The sequence below is a fragment of the Gobius niger genome (genome assembly GCF_951799975.1).
Source record: "Gobius niger genome assembly, chromosome: 11".
Lineage (NCBI taxonomy): Eukaryota > Metazoa > Chordata > Actinopteri > Gobiiformes > Gobiidae > Gobius > Gobius niger.
Window position 1 is genome coordinate 29,978,610 of NC_136862.1, and position 17,852 is coordinate 29,996,461.

Consider the following 17,852-nt stretch of genomic DNA (forward strand, 5'->3'; position numbering starts at 1 on the left):
TTTGACAAACAGATGACACCACAATAGGCACTGGCAGAAGTGGTCGGCCGACTGTGAACAGGACTTTTCCCAAAAGCGCCCGCTCTCCTCGTCCTCTGATCGCTTCGAGATTTTTTTTTTTTTTTTTACCAACAGCGCTGTCTGCACATACGTAGCCGACCTCAGCGTGCTCTCTGCGTTCATACGCCGGTATTGAAAACTGTCCTGAGAAACAATAAAGTCCCTGTGACCTGGATGTCAGACGCTCCGAGGAGGATGTACGCGAGCAGTGACCGCACGCCACGTGGAGAGAGAGAGAAAGAGAGAGAGAGAAAGAGGCGCCGCTGCATCATGAGCATCACGGCGCCGCTCCGTGTCACGCTTTCCGTGTGGTCTCTCACTCCGCGCACAAACTTTGTTTATGTGAACGATCTGACGAAAAACTTTCTCCCATTTTTGTCTCGTCTCGTCTCATTGACGTAAACTCGTAAACGTCTCGTCATGTTCTCGTCCCCAAAGAGCTCATTTTAGCTCGTCATCGTTACGTTATCGTCATTAAAAAAAGGGGCGTCAACGAAAAGATATCGTTATCGTCTTCGTTGACGAAAACAACACTGGTGCGGGGAACACAAGGGGCGCGCCATGACCTCGGTATGTCGCTAAATCTACCTGGTTACGATTATTATCTTTAAAATGTACAAAATGCAGTGGTTTACAATTAGTCTGTTTATTTAGGCTCCTGCTGGCAGTGGGCCTCCTCTTTGTTTTTATGTCGACTTCCACTCTCCATGTGTACCTGTGATTCTGCTTCCCTGTGTCTTCAGCGTGTGGCTCAGGACGCAAAGCTACACCGCTCACATGGCTGGAGTAACCAATGTCCGAGAAAAAGACTGTTCTGCTTCGAAGGTAAAAACTATGGAGCTCTGGGAGCATGGACAAGCTAAACGGAAATGGATGAACTGTGTGCGTACACGCGCTCCAGTGTGCGCAGCGTTTGTTTCTTTTGTGAAACCTGAAATGAACTCGAAACCAACTTGAACTTATAAATAAATTGACAGAATTATTATTTGTCTCGGTTGTTTCAGTCTACGTATCTGTGAGCCTTGTGGGGTGTATGTGCTATAGCTAAATCAGTAATTTCAAAATCACAATGCAACACCCCATAGCTCCCACACGGGAGCTGCCTATAGCAGATCATTTACATCGGTGCTTCTCAACTGGTATGGTGCGTATGGTGGGTGTCCTGTGCTTTTCCCCAGAAATTATTGTTGAACGAGAAGAAGAAAAAAAGAAAAGCTGAAATAACAAGCCGAATGCCCATCTCGACTGCACATGCGTGGGTCAATCGGGCTCCTAATTTCGGCCCAAACAAACCACTCGGCCATTGAACTGTGTGAGCGAGCGTGAACACTGAAGTACACTGAAGCCATAACCCTGAATTATTAGGCTTATGGGCATTGGTTTGAAGACTATAAGTCTCAAGTGACATTTCTTGCAAATATTTATGTTTAATATCTTGAAAGCGAGGGAAAAGTCAGAACGGCGCCTTTGTTGGCAGGAGCGGACCATAGTGGACCATAGCGGACCATAGTGGACCATAGCGGACCATAGTGGACCATAGTGGACCATAGTGGACAGGGGAACGACAGGACCTGGGATCAGCCCGACACAGACACCGCCACGTTTTAAATGATTTAAATTCGTCTTGGAATCACAGGGGAAAGTTTGAAAACGGTGTTGATGTTTAATATAGCGGGTACATTTCCGTCTGTCAAATTAGTGATCGATTAGCCATGTTGTACCATTAAATCAGTCGTAAAAAAAATACAAATTAAGTAAATTTAGATGGCCTGGCCTATGTGTGTACGTGGATCTCTGGTCACAATAATTAAAAAAAAAGATTTTGTTTACTGTCCACTTCCTCATTGACAAAAAAAAAAAAAAGAACTCTACGTGTTTGTTTCTAATTCCAGTTTAAATGTAATGTAATATCGGCGACTTGAGGCCACAGTTTCAGACCCTGCACTTTGTCCAACAATCGCCTTCAAGGGGCAGAAATGTTTTTCTCACATAGTTTTTCCAACTATGTGAACAAGGACTGGTCGTCACTTTTGAAGCATCTCTACATATGAACGGTCGCTCAGTTCTTTCAGGTTCTGTCTGTCTCCGTAGCAGCCCTGGTTGTAAAAATAGACTTCAGGCTAATATTATAACAAGCTCCTTGGCAACGATAAAAACGCTTTATATCAACAACTTTCCAGTGGTTAAAACGGTCCAAATCAGAGCCTTCTTCGTTGCTTTACTCTAACCATCAATACTGTTTGGTAGCCGAAAGAAATTCCATTACCCATAATGCAGCGGGCGACCCGAGATGGGCTTTTCGGCTTATTGGCAGAATGCTTCGAAGTACTGTGCCGGAGCCTGATTCCCTAAAAGCTGGTCACATGACTAAAGTGGCAAACATCGGCGAGGCGCTGAACCACAGAGGTTTTCTGGTCGATGCGAACCACAAGTGATGAGTAAATGTGCTGCATTTCCCTCGTTTCTCATTTAACCACGTTCTGCACGTTTTCTGCGCCGCCGTGGGAAACGTAAGGAGCGCAATCTACAGCGAATAATTTGTGAAATTAGCTCTGACTGAAGGAAATGAAAGTATGGCGCATTGATGTCCTGCCTTGGAGCGGCAGGTGACGGCCCCGCCCACTGGAGCCCCCGTGGAACCGCCCCGCACACGCTCTTATCATTCAAACCTCAGATTGTTCGTGCAAATAATGAGAACGCCGCACGTCTGTTTGAAACTGCTGTTGCACACAAGACTGATTGTGTCGGTGCTTCATTCGTGTTAATGAGAAGACACAATAATAAAGTTTGTCCACAAAGAGTCAACGTTCAAACAGAATGAAGCAGCTTTGAAACTCTGAATCTTTGAGACGTTTTGCCAGGAAAACCTTAAAGTGTCACAAGGCTTTATTCGCCCATCACTAGAAATAATCATTTAAACCAGGGGTCCTCAGACTTTTTTCTCTGGGGGCCACATTATTGTTCCTGACTGTGATGGGGGGCCGGACCGTGTTGGCTATAACATAGAATTGTATGACCCAAGACCAAAAGATAAGATAACATAAGATAAGATAAGATAATCCTTTATTGATCTCACAAAGGAGAAATTCACTTGTTACAGTCGGCGTTCAAGAAGATCACTCAGAGTTAATAAAGTGCAGCTGATGCAGAGATTATTGCACATGTTACTTTACAGTCTTATTGTACAGTCTGACAGCAGTGGGGATGAAGGCTTTGCGGTAGCGCTCCGTCCTGCACTGAGGGTGTCTCAGTCTGCCACTGAGAGAGCTGCTCAGCTCTTCTACAGTCCCGTGCAGTGGGTGGGAGGTGTTGTCCATGATGGAGGTGAGCTTGGCTAACACCCTCCTGTCCCTCACCTCCTCCACAGAGTCCAGGGGGCAGCCCAGGACGGAGCTGGCCCTCCTGACCAGATCAACACTTGACTCAGGCTCATATTTGTTTCAAGTCTTCACACTTTGTTTAGTTTCCATTTATTTTTATTTTCAAACATCATTATATTAATGTGACCAAAGTAATAACTTCTTACACTTGTGCTTTACAAGCCTGTGTCACAAGTTTCTCAAAGTACTGTAGTCATTATTCATTCTCACCACACTCTGGTGGTTAAACTTCATTTACCACGTGGCTATAATGTGTTTATATTCTGATCTCTTATGTAGGTGCCCTCTGCTGGACACCTGTGGAATTATTATTTTATTTATTCCAATTGCCCCCTAGTGGCTGGAATGAGTAAACTGGTTATTTAGTTAAGGCGAGACACTGCAGGTGAATAGGGGGAAAAAATAAATGTAGAGATATCAATTTGAAACTTTTGCTGAACATTACAGATATAAATATGAGAAAAAAATGTATTGCATTTTTCTGTCATTTTATGTTTTCACAAAAGGCATTTTGAGCATTAAAATGGCCAAATTGCCTATATTTTGGGCAACAAAATCAAAATAATCAATTGAGCCAGATTAAATGTTATGGTTTTATTTTATTGACATATTAGTTACTAAGATCTTTTCAGAGGGGATTTTGGATATTTTGTTTAGTTTTTCAATAAACTAATCATCAGTGAAAAAATCTGTAAAAACTCAAATTCCCTCTGAAAAAAACTTCAAAATACTGTTAGGTCTCAGACTGTAAAGTTTAGAGTCTGCGGGAGCTAGCAGCGACTTCCGGGTTGCCTGTGCCTTGCAGACAAAACATCATAAAATAAACATCATGCGGGTGAGTTTTGTCATTTTTGTTTTATGAAAACTAAGATGTTAAGGGAGGAAAATAGATAAAAATCTCCACTTCGACCACTGCGTGAAACATCAATACTTTCACCTGCCGTGTCTCGCCTTAAAACATCCTAACTCCGCACAGGAATGGGCTAGAGACTCTTTTTTTTTTTGACATACTCAGGGATTAGTGCTCTACAAGTCGGGGCCGGATTAAATTATCTCGCGGGCCAAATCCGGCCCGCGGGCCGTAGTTTGAGGACCCCTGGACTAAAGCAACACTAAACAAGGACTGTGAAAGAAAATCGGTTTTATTTGGGACTGGATCAGGAACCAAGGCTGAAAACAGGTAAATAATCAACCAGGTCTGACCCAGGACTTCACTTGGATTTAGATAAGACTTGTGTGTAGTGGCGAATGTAGTGAGTGGTTGGTGGTGGTCGGAGGGGCCGATAGATACAGACGGCATCTCTGGACTCGCCCATATATGGTCATGTTTAAAAACAGTTAAGGGGGAAAACAATTTGGAGAAAAATCTAAACTTTCTCTAATTATTCAAAAACTACTTTAACAAACATTGAATTATGAATATACTTTTCTACTAAATAAAGGTACAAAGACATGGGGAGGAGCAAAGTGGTTCAACAGCCCATAAATACATAAATAACAGAGAATGCTAACTTGATGCTACATGTTAGCTACGGTTAGCTAACGCTAGCTACAACTGGCGTTTTTTCACTTCTACTGAACAATCTGCTGTGAGAAAATATCCATATGGGCCCGATTTACACTTGACTTTATTTATGTGATAAATAAGTTGATATTCCACCAGAAAATGGCTAAAAAGAGTGAAAATTGTGTTTCTCTAAAGATTCTATTTTCCCCCTCAGCGAAGCCACGCCCCCTTCTATGACGAGATGCCGTCTGTATCTATGGTGCAGACTGGTTGCTTCGCTTCCGTCAGTCTACCCCAAGGCAGCTGTGGCTCCAATAGTAGCTTACTGCCACCAAGTATGGAGTGAATGCAAAAATATGACAATTTATAACTAATCCTACGATTCCAAGATGGCCGCCACATTTGCCACAGTGACGGTTGCCATGACCACACAAGAGTTCGATTATAAGTTATAGAGTGACATCATGTTCTACCATCAGAAAACCAGTTCTGTCTCCATGACATCATAGGTGTCAGTGCTAACAAACCAAATCCATTCCTCACAAACCTTCATTGCACATTGTTGATTTTGACAAACAGACACACGTTTTTGGAGCAGAGCCTTTGTTTAACTTACAAACAAGCGAAATACTCTCACCGGAAACACAAAAAGCATGGAAGACCACTGCACAGCCTCAGCTTTGGAGCATTCCTGGATGGACTCTCCTTTTTCCATGTTTGGGGCAGACGTTGAGAACTGGGAATACTCTGAGGGTTTTCCCTGTGAAGACGGCATGGCGGAGGAGCACGGGGACGCACAGAAGAACCACACTTCTGCCAGTGGTCGCTCCACGTTTGGTAAATTACCAAGAATAGCCATGACCAAGATTCGGAAATGGCTGCATCTCAAACAGAGAAAGACTTCACTTAAGAAAGAGGTCGGGCGCGAAATGGCGGACAATAAGGACCTCCAGGACCTCAGTCAGGACACAGAGCAAGACGTTTTTGACCCCCAGACTCTCATAGACAGTCACGAGAGAGTCATAAGCGTTTTGTGCAAAGATTTGATAAGGCAACAAACTCATTATGAAGCCACCATTGCACAGCTTCAACAAGAGAAGACTTACGCAGAGAAATGGAATTTGCAGTTAAAGATTGTCGTGAACGACCTTCAGGCAGTGGAGAAGATCTGTGTCCTGAACCACAGCAGCGTCAGCGAAGCAGAGATGCACAAGAAAACAATCGAAGACCTGGAGGAAAAACTCCGAATCCAGAAAGAGGAAAGTCAGGATTTGGAGATGAAATTAAAATTCCAAACTGAACTAAATGAGAAATACTCAAAACTCGAAGAGGAGAGGAATAAGATTAGTGCGATGAAGATGATGCAAATGAAAGCTGCATACGACAACCTCCAAGAAAACGTTTCTGCCCTTGAAACCCAAATGATGGCAGATCAAGCCCAACAGGAGGAGGAAATAGCCTCTCAGGGAATCATGATTCAGGATTATGCGGAAGTTGTCACTTGGCTAAAATCTGAAAACGCCGAACTCCAAGAAAGTAAAACTTTTCTGGAAGACGAAGTTTCATGTCTGGAAGATGAGCTGCAGACCCAGATGAAGAGAAATGAGGATTCTGTCAGAGAAACAGAAGGCCTTAGGTCAACAGTGGCAGCCCTTCAAGATATGAAAACGTCTCTTCACATGAATATTGCTGACCTGAAGGAGGACTTTGAGTTTGTAATGAAGACATTGGAGGAAAACGTAGAGACGTCTCAAACCGAAATTGCAGAACTCAAGACTACAATAGAGACTCTCAACCAAGAGAACACGACTAAGTCTACGATCAACGATGACGGCTCTGAAGAACTGTTGGGAAAGATCAAACTTCTAAACTCCCTCATTGCGCAGAGGGACGCTGAAATTGCTCTGCTCAAACAGCGAGAGGAACAGACCCACCTTCGTCTCATGGAAAGCCAAGACCTAAAATCTGAAAACGCCGATCTCCAAGAAACTAAAACTTTTCTGGAAGATGAAGTTTCATGTCTGGAAGATGAGCTTCAGATCCAAATGAAGAGAAATGAAGATTCTGTCAGAGAAACAGAACGCCTTAGGTCAACAGTAGCAGCTCTTCAAGATCTTAAAACGTGTCTTCACAAGAATATCGCTAACCTGAAGGAGGACTTTGAACTTGTAATGAAGACAGACATTGGAGGAAAACGTAGAGTCATCTGAAACCGAAATTGCAGAACTCAAAACCACAATCGAGACTCTCAATCAAGAAAAGATGATGAACAAAAAGAGCTCTGAAGAACTGTTGGGAAAGATGCAACTTCTAAACTCCCTCGTTGAGCAGAAGGAAACTGAAACTGCTCTGCTCAAACAGCGAGAGGAACAGACTCACCTTCAACACGTGGAAAGCAAAGATCTGATCTCACAGATACGGTCACAGGTTGAAGAATTTAAACGCAACGGTGTTTTCTGTCAGACTCACCACTGCAATAAAAGCCAGGTGCAGAAGACGCCGACCAATTATGTGCCGACATCTACGAGTTTGAAGGAAGGAAGGAATAGCTGTGTTTGGGTCGATGAGAAGCAACACGACCAACCAGCTTGGACAGCATGTCACTAGACTGTCTATCAATCATTATACATATTTATATTATATATATATATATATATATATATTTATATTTATAATATACTAATTACTGTGTTTTCAATGCATAAGCCTATATTATGTAACCACTGTGTGCACTATATGTGGCTGTGATGTGTTTCTCCTCTTTGCTCAGTTCATCACACTGAGCCCTGCTTAGTGCTGGTTTAGTCCTGGTTTAGTTCAAGTTTAGTCCAGGGTTAGTCCAGGTTTATTCAAGGTTTGGCCCAGGGTTAGTCCAGGTTTATTCCAGGTTTGGCCCAGGGTTAGTCCAGGTTTACTCCAGGTTTGGCCCAGGGTTAGTCCAGGTTTAGCCCAGGTTCTAGCCCTGGACTAAACTTGAACTAAACCGGGGCTAAACCAGCACTAAGCAGGGCTCAGTGTGATGAACTGAGGAAGAGGAGAAACACATCACAGCCACATGTGTGCACAGTGTTTACATGAGGCTTATGCATTCTGTTTTTGTGAATGTAAACTTCTACTTCTGTGCTTCTTCTCAGGATTGACATGTTTCCCCCCTGCTGGCTGGACCTGTTACTGCGCCCTGTGATCACAATCCAGACCAATGACTGGTTGCAACCGACCGGGCCGAGTCTGGTTGACCAACAAGTGTGAATATGTCCATCTGTGGAAAGAACCGTATTAATGGCAGTGTAGAAGTTACAGTTTAATGTATTTATGCAATCGTGTAATATTCAATAAAGCCATTATGAAGAGGCTAAAATTGATTGTATTTTTTTTCAACCACAAAATCTCAATGTCACGGCGTTGACTACAGCCTGTGACAAGTGCAAAGCAAACAGGAGCAAACACAAGCTGCGGGAGCTAGCTGCTACTTCCCAGTTGCCCGCGCCTCGCAGACGGACAAAACATCATAAAATAAACATCATGCGGGTGAGTTTTGTCATTTTTATATCTGACATGAAAACTAAGATGTAAAGGGAGGAAAATAGATAAAAATCTCCACTACGACCACTGCGTGAAAAATCAATACTTTCACCTGCTGTGTCTGGCCTTAAAACATCCTAACTCCGCACAGGAATGGGCTAGAGACGTACTTTTTTTTTTTGACATACTCAGGGATTTGTGCTCTACAAGTCGGGGCCGGATTAAATCATCTCGCGGGCCGGAGTTTGAGGACCCCTGATTTAAACAAACCGATAACAGTTACTATTTCCTGGTAAATTGCCTTGTGACCCACTGAAAACGACTCTGCACTTTTAGGTCCCCTCCCACAGTTGAGCACCACTGATTTACACTGTCCAATCTCTGTACTGTCCAGTCACAGTAGTGCCCCACTCAGAAAAAAGAGAAATTTCCTCTTAAATAGAGCGACAGTGGCTCAGATGGTGCAGACTGTCGATGCGTCATTTGGCTCACGTTTGGCTATAATCGTTGCTTACCACCGCCGAGTATGGAGTGAAAGAGTAATAACTACAGCTTGTAAACACAATACAAGTGTGAGCCATAATTATTATCAAATAGTTTATCTCACCGTCAGCGTCACATCTAAGTCTGTGGTGACTTTTCTCACCTTGTAAAATATTTGACCTTCCATGTACCAATAGATCAAGACTATAATTGGACTAAATAATAAATAAAAGCAGAGTACAAACCATGTCTAAACTAGCAAAAACGTGAATGTATAACTTTATCTGAAAAGCCAAGTATGACCAGCGTGACCCAAACCACAGTGATCTGAATAATAGCAGCCTTTGCGACTTGCTTACTGTGATCGTTGTGTATTGTGATTGTGACGGACATTTGAAACCAATAACAGCATCAACAAAGTAAAAACAATTGCCATATTGGAACCAGTTTTACGATCTCCAGCCGTCTGCAGCATCAACTTACCATAAACGTTTTTACGGAGCTTGTTTTGAAGCAAATAAACCAACAAATAAAAGGTATATGTAACTTATACGACCGCCTCGTGAATAAATAACTATAGGGTCGGGTAGGCTGATCTCAGGTATGTGTCCTCTGCCGTCCCCGGGCTCTTCGGACACTTCCTCACAGAATAACCCAGCGCAAATATTGGCACATGATAAACAGCTGAACTCTGGCCTCGCTGGGAAACGCATTAACCCGCCTGCTATCTCTGTCCTCTCGAGTGCGAGACACTTTCCTTCAGCATCAGGGCATGAGAGTTCCCATAGACGGAGGGGGGAGAGCGGCCAGAGTCGTACGGTCCAGTTAGCCCCGTAACGGTCACAATGCAAATGTTTGGACTTGGTTTATGGTTAATATCTCTGTAAAACTGGGGCAAGAGCTGTCTCCTCTATGTTATATGAATTTAGGATTAAAGCCTCTGTGCCCGAGTTTACCCAAATTGCCGCCATTTTCAGCGACAAACTCTGAATAATGGAGCCAGGTTTAAATGTATTGTTGACTTAAAGGCACACTGCGTAACATTTTGGTCTATACTGTTGCAAACACAGTCCCAATGACCAGCTCAACACAGAAAATGCTATTTCTGCAGTGGGTAATCAAAGAATGGATTTGCATGAATCGCCCATATATGGTCATGTTTGAAAACAGTTCAGGGGGAAAACAATTTGGAGAAAAATCTAAACTTTGTCTCATTATTCAAAAACTACTTTAACAAATGCTGAATTATGCATATAGTTTTCTACTAAGTAAAGATACAAAGACATGGAGAGGAGCAAAGTGGTTCAACAGCCCATAAATATATAAAACACGGAGAATGCTAACATGGTGCTAATGCTAACGCCAGCTAGCACTAGCTACGACTGCCATTTTTTCACTTCTACTGAACAATCAACATCCATATGGACCTGATTTAGACTTGACTTTATTTGTAGGTGATAAATAAGTTTATATTTCGCCAGAAAATGGCTAAAAAGAGTCAAAATTTGTGTTTCCCAGAAGATTCTGTTTTCCCCCTTGGCTACGTGGTGTAGCTTTAAGTGAAAAAATCTTTAAACAATCAAATTTGGCCTTGTCTTTTGGGTACAAAGCTCCATAAATCATAAATTAGATATTGAAAAAAAGCTTCAAAATGGTGCTAAGTCCAAGTCCAGAAAGTTTGGCATCTGTAGTAGCGACAAAAGTGGAGTTGCAAGAGTGGATAGAAAACCTCATTTGGAGCAAAGGTTTGTAACGTCTGCACATGCGCGAGTATATTTATCCTGTCTTTAGCCACTGCTGTCTCCCAGAAAGAAAATTACAGCGTCATCTCGGTCGCCTTTCGTGCTACACGTGGATACCAAACATGTCAATATCTGTGAATGAATAAGCGTGGGAAAGACGAGGGAATGTCGTGCTGTCGTAGTGCTTATCTCCTTCTAGCTAACAAAGATTACAAAATGTCATAAAAGAAGCGTTGCTAAGGGTAAGTTTTTCTACTCTGACATACAAGTTTAGTATATTTACTTAGATTTAGTTAACTGTGGTCTAAGCTCAGTCCAAACTTTCTTAACGTTTTACATCTGTCAGGGAGCAAAGCTGCACGGTCATGCTAACGGCTACAGTTAGCTTGATTTAGGCTAACCTCTTTTTTAGCGACGGTGCCTCTGCAGGGTTTCCAACCGCCAAAAATATGCTGCACACTTTTTATCTTTACGAATATCTGCGAACACAACATACTATGACTAGGGCTAAAATGGATTTCACTCTGCTGCAAATAAACATCAAAAATTTCAGGACATTTTAGTCACAGGTTAATCCTCATGAACTGCTTTCAGTTTAGTTACTCACGTTATAGTCTACCAAAAATACAACTTTGACAAAAACTATGGCGAAATATTTTTTAACACTTTTCAACGTGTGAGTTTCTGGTCCTTTTTTCGTGCTCAAATTGCCTCTACCGCGCATCTATCTACTGCGCACAACTTCCAGCATAACTTCCAGCTATTGTTTGTTAGCTTTAGCGCCGAGATTTCACTGTTTTCTGCCTGCGTTTGTCGCCCTCACCACGCCCAGAGAAAGCATTCGGCTCCGCTCCGGCTGCCTGGACTTGTCCCGAATGAAGAGTTTGAAGAGAGAGTTTGAAGAAGACATTTTTTCAAGGTGAGGCGACGGCGACTTTGATTCATTTTGTCGAGAGGTTTAGACAAGCTACGCGCGTGGGAGTATGCTACGAGCTTAGCGGCCGCTTTTCCTTTGCCAAATTAAACCAAGATGCAAAGATAGAAACTTGTCTATACAGTGTAACCACTCTGATCTTCTTGGACCGCTCAGTCTTTGTTTTTTATCAGCGCCGCGCCCCTGCCGATACAGTATCTGCGCTCTGACACCTGCACAGGCCCATATCTTCAACAGCCGCCATTAGAAAGATAGGATCCTGACTGGGCTGACAGTTCAGTTCAATTCAGAGGTGACAAAATCCGCAATAAAAGTGCTTTTCATTTTTACATTGAGTGCACAGTTGTTCCTCAAGTGAGTTTTTGACCACGTTGTGATTGCTTTTTCACATCTTCAAACGCCAAACTGTGTAAGACTGAAACACTGCTGGATTGAAGCTTCCCAGGTGATGGCGATGTTTGCAACAAGGAACAGGAAGTGCGGTCAGAAGCAGCACACTCTGAATCAAGTGTGCAGAACTATTATGCAGCCATTTTTCCTCACACGAAATCGTATGGAAAAAACGTCTGACAAACTCACAAGCAACTGAACAATCACAAATGAAGCTGGTCAAAGGGATGCAGCCCTCTTAAAATTGAAAAAAAGATTGGGACAGGACACAGAACCATCGTTTTGTTGCTAATACAGGGTCATAAGAAGTGAGATGACGAGAGAAGTTGTGAAGTAATGGTCAAAGACTGAAGAAAAATCAAGCTTAAGCACATCAGTCCCTGCCCCCTGGGCCTGTCTAGATCGAACAGACGAACCCCGCTTACAGGGATTGGACAACAAGGACTGGACGGTCTGCGATCTTGGCCCAACTGCTCCCATCGGCCCTGGGTCTCTATAGCCTGCCCGTCCATGGGAGTGGATCTCTCCTTCTGTGGTTCTCCCCAAGGTTTCTCTTTTCTCCCCCTTTGTTTTTGAGTTTTTCCTCACCATGCAGGATTGTCTATACGGACGGGGGACACCCACGCCTGCTGCCGACGCGTATTTGGACATTAGGTTTGCTTGGATACTTAATTCACCTGAACTTTACATTATCTTATTTACTGCTCATTTTTTTGAAAATTTCAAGAAGGTCCCTCTGTGTCTTTTGTTTTTGGTCATCTTTTCAGATTTCTTTGCCGTCTCATGTTGTGTGAGGGGGGAAAAAGCTGCATAATAATTCTGCACAGTTTGATTCTGAGGCGTTAAATAAAACACATGTAAGTGAAGACGACAGCGCCGAGACGTTATGAAGTTCAAACAGAACTTGTAAACAAATGCTGTGTAGTCGCGTGGTTCTCAAACTCTGCTACATGGTCTTCTTCATGTGGTGCTCATTTTACAGCTCATTCATTTTCATTTGTGCCGCAGTAATTGGTTTAGGTTTGGTGTCTTCCTCATTTAGACCCCGGTTTATGTTCAGTCTAGACAAAATCTAGTCCAGTTTAGATCTTTTTTAGGCCTGGTGATACGTAAAGGTTTTCTGAGGCGAGAGGCTGCAGGTGGATTGTACAAAATATATATACATTTAGCAATTGGAATCTTTTTGATCTGATGTAAATAGAAGAAAATGATGTTCTGCAAGTTTTTTAACATGTAATACTCCGGTGTCTTTGTGGTTTATTCTGTAAGTTTAATTCTTCAAAATATTCAGTGGGCTGATGGACCCAAAGTTGAACAGTTTGGGAGGAACACACAACATCATGAGTGGACGACAAATGGAACAGCATCATCCAAACCCTCTCCTCACTGTGAAGTCTGGAGCAGGAGAATCATGGTGTGGGGCTGTTTTGTTGCCTCAGGGCCCGGACAACCTGATATCATCAATAGATAAATTGATTCACAAGTTTATCAAGATATTTAGCAGAAAAACCTGAGACATTAACAACAGAGTGGAATAAGTAAGTGAACCCCTGTGTTAAATATCTGCTGATCCTTCTTTTGCAAACTGCTGCAGTTCAGTGAGATTCAGGCGGTGTACTTACTTATTCCTCCCTGTCCTGTGAATGCTTACATGTTATGGCCAATAAAAATATGATCAAATGTAAATGTTTGGATGGTGTTAGTTCAAGCAGACACTGTTTAATCATTCTTGTGATTTTAATAAAGATCGGACCACGTTTAGTGACCATTTTAGGCAGAAATGTAAGAAATGCCACACGGTGTACTTTCTTTTTTTTCCTCCCACTGTACTTTTTTTGCACCTCTTTGCTGTGTATGTTGCTGGCTTTATGCTCACAATTACTATGCCTAACGTCTACAATGATTTATCTTGTTTTTGAGACATTTAGGTCTAAGAAATCATCGTCGCACCAGCTAACAAAGGAGGAAAGGGCTGCCCCTGATCATCCTTTTGAAGAAGCAACAAGACAACAGTATCATTGGAGAATTTGACAGAACACGTTTGTTCATTAGGGTAATAAGTGTTTTTGTATGTTGTGCTGTCTGTGTATGTTTTGTACTGTGCGGTTATGTGTAGTATGTCATATATGTCGTACTCGTGGATGTTCTTTGTTGGTGGTATGTTTTTAGCCCATGGGACTGCGGATGCAAATGAGCTCTGAGCTAAATCCGACACATTAACAGCACTGGATGATTGTTCATTACTATGCATTGTCCCATTCAAATACATTGATTTTGATTTCATTAAATGAAAAAAAAAAATGTAATAATAGAAAGTTTAGATTTTTGTCCTCTTTGTTTTCCCCCACAACTGCTTCAATCATGACTATATATGGGCGATTCCAGAGATGCCGTCTGTATCTATAGAATTCCGATATGTTTACAGAGCGAAATGAGTGGCAAGTCTGCATCATTACTCTTTGATTTGCCAATGTTGAAGGTTTTTATTTCGAATGAAAATAATTTGTGTGCATGCCCTCTACAGTTCACTCTTTTTATCTGTTTTATGGAACACTATATATTTATCACACACAAATAAAGTGGAGTCAAAACCTGGTCCATGTGGATGTTTTTCACAGCAAATTGTAGCATTAGCATATGTAGCGTGAAGCTAATATTAGGATCATGGTTAACATTGTCCGTTTTTTGAGTATTTAGTTCCAAAGATGGGGAGGGAGATTGCGGGAGATTGCTTGTTTGCTTAAGAAATTTCTCTCTCCTCATATTGAAATCTTACAAACTGTCACTTTAAAACAACACAACGGTACCTACATTTACCCCGAGGTTATATCTGCTGGACATGCTGGCTTGAGGAGGCTCCCTGGATGGAGAGTGAAATGTTTCTTTGGCGTCTGTCAAAAAAAAAGTATGCCAAGTTGGCCAGTTTTAAATGGACAAGATTCAAAACTTTTCATTTGCAAATAAGTGTACAAATCTTTTTTGGGGGGAAGAAAATCAGCATAATGGATGGGATTTATCTTGACATAATTGTTTTATCTGGGGATGATTAATTTCAGTCTGTGACCAAAAGTCTATCATTCATATCTAGCCTTGTGTTGATAAATCAGGCGAGGAGTTGGATATCAACCAACCCTTCTGGGAAAAAATAATAAAAACTCAACCAAAATGTGAAGTGGAACAGTTGGTGTCCCTGTGGTTTTAGAGACAAGTATGTCCATCTATAAAGTATGACTAAAACTTTGTAGAAATGACTTCTTTTTTTTTGCAAAGCACAAGACACTCTTTCTCCTGTGTGGGGGACGCTGGAGGCACTTGCAGGTTCATTTCTGCGAACGGCAAATATACATACTCTGAGGAAATTGTTGGCATTTCGACCGCAAATAGCTTTTAGGTAAAAATATGAAAAGTATTTTGATAGACATTCGCTGCTATTTGGCGTGGACATTTTTTTGAAGCTGCCGTTCACTGTACGTTTCAGAGGGCCAGACCTTTATTTATATTGCGTAAATAGGACCAGCTTAATTTATTTGCAAAGTCCTTTTCAATGGGCGAACAGCGAGCCCCTGTGTGTGGTTGGGTAAACTAGTTCCATTTGGGAGGAAGACATTTTCGATTACATGATGATATAATAAGTGATGAAGCTATATGGGAGATACAAAAGCACTCTTATCATGAAGTCCTCTTTTAGTAGAGCTCGAATCTGTGAATTGGTCCAAGTTGATTTCACCAAAAAATGAGTGTATTGGTTTATTTTTTCACTTCATTCAACCCCCGGCTTAATCGAGTGCATTTTCTCCAGTTCAGCTTTACCCAAATCTATAAGGTCCATAAGCCTATTCAGTGTAACGCCTCATCTAAATTGATTTTTTTTCCTTGCCTTGTTGGGTTTTCATCACAGATGTTCCACATTCTCATCGCTTTGTGTCACTTTTTTGTCACTCTTTTGTTGCAATTTCATCCTTCTTTGGTTTCGTCTCATTTGACACTTTTTTCAAGAAGCTTTTAGATTTGGATAAAGCCAAACTGGACAAAATGTGCTCGGTTCAGGTGGGGCTTAAAGGAAGGGGCCACCGTTTTTCCATACTGAGATATATTCTTATGAGCTTGGACGAGTTGATGCGAACCTGTCTGGTCTTTGTGCCCGTAGAAGAGCTTGGTCGCTTCGAGCATCACCCTGTTTGGAGCTATAGGAATACATTGGGAGAGGCCAAATGCTAACAACATCTTTGGCCGTTTTGCATGACTGAGGGCACGCACACCAAGACCAGACAGGCACACATCGAGTCGTCTAAGCTCAGGTAAGAACATATCTCAGTATGGAAAAAACGGTGGCCTGTTCCTTTAAGAGATTAATGCTTTGAATTGTTTATTGCATCTGATCTTGTAGGTGCAGCACTTTGGAAACTTGTGTATAAAATGTGCCATAGAAGTAAAGCTGGATTGGAGAAATAAAGGACTTTGATGAGGTCTAAGATCAGCAACACCACATGTGCCCAAAGAACGAGATCAGCCGACTGTTGTTCCATCCACGTGTTTCGTCTTCCCTGATGGCGCGGGCATATTCCAAGATGACGTCGCCGGGGTCCATCGGGCTCACGCTGTGAAAGAGTGGTTCAGGGAGCATGTGATGGATCGGCCGCCACAGAGTCCAGGTCTTAGCCCCGTTGAGGATCTTCAGGAGGTGCTGGAGAAGGCTTTGCACAGTGGTCACACCAACCATCGATACAAGATCTTGGAGAAAAATTAATGCATTATTTTCAGTTGCAGAAGCTGATTGAAACTATGCCACAGCGAATGTGCTATGCAACCAAATATTAGAGCGTGTGATTTGTTTTTTTCTTTACATGCTGTCTGTATTTTTAACACATTGAGCGCCGCGCTGTTTTCGAGATTTAGCGTTTGAAAACTGAGACTCTAAGCTCTCCGTAGGTGAAAGCAGTTTAATTCTACGTGCCTGGTTTCCTGAGAAATCCAAAGCTAAACAGAGGCTAGTTTTGACCAAAATCACTGTTTTTTCTGGATTGTGAGATAAAGGTTTTTATTTTTTATTAACTCCTCTCTCCAACTATCTGGACGGACACTAACGTTATGGGAAGAGACAAATGCCTAAATATCTACCTTTCAAGTCAGTTTTCAACTACAACATTGTGGACACGTTTAGAACCACCGCGCGTTGCCGCAGATCGATCGCTTTTTATCGCGTGTGTATTTAAACAGCCTGGTTCTCGGGTTGAAGACTTTAACAGGATGCTTCTCAGCCGTCCTTGGATCAATTTTGACCATTTAAAAACTCAAAGAAACGTTAAAATCTCAACAGTTTCGATCTTTCCACTTTGTCGAACGCGCTCCAGACAGCGAGAGAGAAGTGTCGGGTTAACAGCTGTTCGCTACTTAACACCACGCCCCAAGAAACGCAATAATATATGAAATGTCCAGATCGTGACTTTTCACAAGTTTTTGATTTTAATTTATTTCACTTCTGTTCATCACAGAGCTACCGAAATCACATATATGGTGAATTAGAGTGGGATAGAGAAAGAGTTTCGTTTTTTTGGCACTCAATGTGTCCAAAGACTTGTGATTCAGTTCATGGCGCACACTTAAACATGTCTGAATTAGCATGTACGAAATTTGAAACATGAGGAATCCTGTTCTGGCCAAAGATTCAAATGGACCCATGATGTTTTGTAGTTTACAGAGGACATCATGTTACCGACATAACTGCTGTGTTGGCCATTTGCAAATCACACTGGCTCTTCAAAATGCCGTTTCCAGCATTAGCATTAGCATAAAAGAAACTAGTCTGCTGAGTAAGCCTAAAAACGTAGGCTAAA